The 4369-nt window shown below is 47.7% G+C and overlaps 1 pseudogene across 1 annotated transcript; it reads right to left on the bottom strand.

Annotated features, from left to right (window-relative positions):
• Positions 1-2208: 2208 nt before the first annotated feature.
• LOC306934937 (CCR4-NOT transcription complex subunit 2-like) lies at positions 2209-3720 on the bottom strand (annotated as a pseudogene). The gene has a single exon. The product of its transcript is annotated as a CCR4-NOT transcription complex subunit 2-like (transcript).
• Positions 3721-4369: the final 649 nt, after the last annotated feature.

Raw genomic sequence — 4369 nt, 5'->3', positions numbered from 1 at the left:
CGCACACGCACGCGCACGCACACGCACACGCACACACACACACACACAGGACGTATAGGGCCTCCCAGCCAACACTCCCCACTGCCAGATGAGTGTCTATTTCAAACAAAGTGTTTTTTGTTTGAAATAGGATATTAGGATGTATTACGATGTTGATATTCATTCATCAGCCAACACTCCCCACTCCCCCCCCCCCCCCCCCCCCAAGAGAGGACGTACAGGGCCTTAGTCCTACTCCTCCTCCCAGCCAACATTACCCACTGACAGGTAGTAGGTACATGGGTACCAGTTTTGAAATGTATAGCCCTGTCATGTAATAAAGGCTTTTTAAATGTATCCTTGCGAGAGTGTGCTTGAAGCTTGTCCCGGTGGGACCCCCCTTCGTCCTGTATACTTCAGCTGTTCTAAAACAGCAGATCTACAAGCTCCCAATGCATCACATGTACAGTGTGTACTTAAGTACAATTCTGAGGTATTTGTACTTTACATGAGTATTTCCAATTTCCAATAGTTTTACTTTTACTGCACTACATTTGTTTGAACACTTTAGTTACTAGCTACTTTGTAGATTTTGATTATTATTATTATAGAAACATACAGTAACCACTCCAGCCATTTGAAAATAGCCGATCTACAAACTCACAATGCGTCACAATGCAACACATTGTGAGCTTGTAGATCTGAGACATTCTGCATAATGAGTAATTTTACTTTTACAGTATTGGTTGCGTTTCTAAGGTCGCAGTACATCTAGCTACTTCAGCTACATCCGAGATGGCGCCTGGTGCATCGCTAAATGTGCTCCGTTGCTGCATATCGCTGGGTGCTCTGATTTAATGGTCCTAAATACCCCCGGGCGTTCATGGTGTTAACTATGGAATCGTGCCACTCAAAATTATATATGGTGCCCAGGTCTTGTGACATCACGTGAATGGAGATCCCTGATGTCATAGTAAATGTGATCTGCTGTCGCAATTAAGCCCATATATGGAGATCCCTGATGTCATCAATATTATAGTATATGGATATATGTCAGAACCTGTTCTGACATTCCATAATGTTGATCCTTTCCCATCCATCCTTCCTCTTCAATGTCTCCCCTTTGACTGATACCTGTCCATTTAAACTCTAGACAGGCCTGCCCCAAAGTTATTCGTGCAGCCGTGCACGAATATATAGCCAATATGTTTAGTCTTAGTTTTAGTCATCATAGATTCGTTTTTATTCAGTGTTAATTATTTCAGCAAGGGGGTCCATCTTCTTCTGCCGGGGGGGGGGGGGGGGGGGGGGGCTCGGTTCTCCCGCGGCGAACACTTCTGTCGTGTGTCAAAAGAGCCGCTACAACGTTGATGACATCACATCCCTCGAGGAGGGGGGGGGTGGGGGGTTTACGGTGAGTCTGGCAAAACTCACATTTATCTCGATGATGAATTAGTGTGCGTGCTGAGTCTGCTGACAGCTGGCCAGCTTTGTGCGTGCGTGCGTGCGTGCGTGCGTGCGTGCGTGCGTGTGTGCAGCATGAAGATTACGAGCGGCCTCCCGGTGGCAGCAGGCTGCCTCTGTCCGACAGCTCTCAACACATGTCGATAAATGTTCATTTGTGGATTAGCTTCTACTCAGCTTTCTTTTCCCACCTTCTCTCTCTCTCTCTGCAGTTGAAAACATGTTTAGTCGCAGACGGACCACTTCCAGGCGCAGTAAAGTCCACATTAAATACTGTAGGTTATGGACTGAGCTCAGCGGTTGAGTCTTATGTAGGGGGATAAGGTGGTTTAAAAAAAAGAAAAGTGGTTTTCAACATGTTGTAGCCAAGTCTCGCACCAAAGAGCAGAATGGAGAGGAAACCATGTTGTGTTCAACAATAGTGTCTCAGTGATCATGTACAGCATGAGCATTTTTATGGACGATAGAAACTTTGACGCTTAATGTGTCAAAGTTTCTATCCCTAACCCCAGATTAAGAACCGTTGATACAACCAACTTTCCTGCCCTCAGAGGTGAAACCCTTCAATTGTGTCACATTGTCAGTCGTTCTGCACAAGACATAACAGGCTTCACACAAAAAAATACGACTGTCCCTAGTGGGAACAGCTGTAGTTTACTGCCCCCTGGTGGCTAGGGCTGTGTCCTGTAACAGCTGTAGTCTACTGCCATATTACTGGTGGCTGTAACAGCTGCAGTTCTTGGGACAGGTTGGGTCTTAGAAGGCCTACTGGGCTGGGTTGTGGTTTTATGTTGTCGGCACATGAGGCCTCTTTTCCAGCTTGTCATATTCCAGGTGGAACTCCTTGGACATCCTCTTCTTCCAGTTGAGACAATCGAAGAAGTAGTAAGTTCCCCTTTCGTAGCTTTTGGCCGTCATCGTCGTCTCCATGCCGGGTATCCTTGTGATCCAGACCTGCTCCTCCTTGTGGAACCTCCAGCCCCGCTTAAACAGCTCTGCTGCTGCCTGAAGCCGGAGGTCTCCACCCTGCATGTAGTACAGGTAGAACAGCAGGTCTTCACCATATCCAGAAACTTTTACTGCAGGCAACTTGTCCCTTATGTGAACATGGAAGTCAAGATCCTGAGCTTGAGAAGGTGCCGACGCCCAAGGGGAAACAAACTTGGGGTACAGATTTGTGGGTGAGTTGAGGTCGAGCCCCAGTTTTGTGAGGTCACTTCCCAGCGCCAAATGGACCATTCCAGGATCCGTCTCTGCTGCCCGAAGGAATGTCAGCAGTCCAATCATCCCGAATTGGTCCGTCACCATTCCTGAAGGAATGTTTGTCACCCGGCCATCAGGTAACACCTGGATCCCTTTCTTCTGGTCGTTCTGTGGTGAGGGTGCCTTGTCTCTGGGGGACTTCAGTCCATCTGCATTGGGTGTGCTCTTTCCAGTGGAGTTTAAGCTATGGCCAGGAGTGAAGTTTAGGTTGGTTTTACTGTCATCATTACTCAACGTAGGGTGCATGTAGTTGTGGCCAGAAGTTGAGTTTACGTTGGTTGTACTGTTGTAGTTGTGGTGGCCAGGAGTGGGGTTTAAGTTGATCTTACTGGTATTGTTGCTCAACGTAGGGTGCTTTTGGTTGTGGCCAGGAGTGGAGTTTAAGTTGGTCTTACTGTTATTGTTGCTCAACATATGGTGCGTGTGGTTGTGGCCAGGAGAAGAGTTTATGTTAACTGTACTGTTGTAGTTGTGGTGGCCAGGACTGGGGTTTAAGTTGTGGCTAGGAGTGAAATGTATGTTGCATTTATTCTCATTGTTGCTCAATGTCGCATGCTTGTGTTTGCGGCCACTCTGCACCTGTGTCTGTTCATTTGAAGGTCTTGTCAACGTACCGAGGTATGATGCTGGGTTTCCACCCCCTTCTTCCCCCCGACCCCTGTCCACTAGTGCGGGGAATTCGGACAAATCCAGTCCTGTTACATGTTCCCTTACACCCCTGCCATTAAAGATGCTGCTCGACATAGAGTTGTTCATCCAAAAAGCCTGACTGCGGTTCATTCCAAACCCTGACGTGCTGTTTATGGAGAAGGACGGTTGACATGCTGGCTGTTGCTTGGGCATACTAATGACGCTGGGTGAGCCGCGGTTGGGACTTCCTAGTCCAGAACTCCACACACTGCTGCTCCTGCAAGCAGGTCCAATGTCTGGACCAATCTGTTCCTGGTTCAGCACGTTCCCCGTGTTCATGGGAAATGACCCCATGCTGGGCGAAGGAGGGTGGTGCATAGACATGGTAGGCCGATTCATTGTAGAGAAACGATTTGACTGTGTAATGGGGTGTAAAATGTGCTGTACCCGTTATCAGAGTTGATTGTTAGTACATCTGTGATGTCACTATACTAAGACGTCAGTCATCTCCATATTTGGGCATCTTGTTGCCCTCTGAATGGAAGGGCTGCAGTCAGTTGCAGAAATGCACCTACCTAACCCTAACCTTAGTCTTAACCGGCCACGTACGTAAGTCCCCTAACCTCAGTCTTAAGCGGCCACGTAAGTTTCACAATGTTTTCGCTTTGGCAGCATTCAATTTCACTTCCGTCGCAGCTAGTATACGCTCCAGTAGAGCCTACTTGCTCCATGGCATGGTCTTGAGTAACCTACTGGTGATTATGGGTTCAAAGCGGGTGCACTGTCGCATCGCATAGCCAGCCTTCATCTGCCTTTGCAATGCATATTGCCCCAGGCAGATTAAGTCTGGCCCGTCCCAATTGTGGGAGGACTTCACAGCCGAAATGGTGACGAGCCAACCAGATTTGTCTGGAACCAGGCTATAACCAACCAGGGCCCAGTATGCAAATATGGGGTGAGACATTGCAACAACAAAAAAATATACGAAATACAAAATCTAATACTGAGAGGGACAAGACTAATATCCACACAG

The sequence above is a fragment of the Electrona antarctica genome (genome assembly GCF_951216825.1).
Source record: "Electrona antarctica genome assembly, chromosome: 13".
NCBI lineage: Eukaryota > Metazoa > Chordata > Actinopteri > Myctophiformes > Myctophidae > Electrona > Electrona antarctica.
The sequence above is the reverse complement of the archived record's forward strand: the minus strand, read 5'-3'. Positions and strand labels throughout refer to the sequence as shown.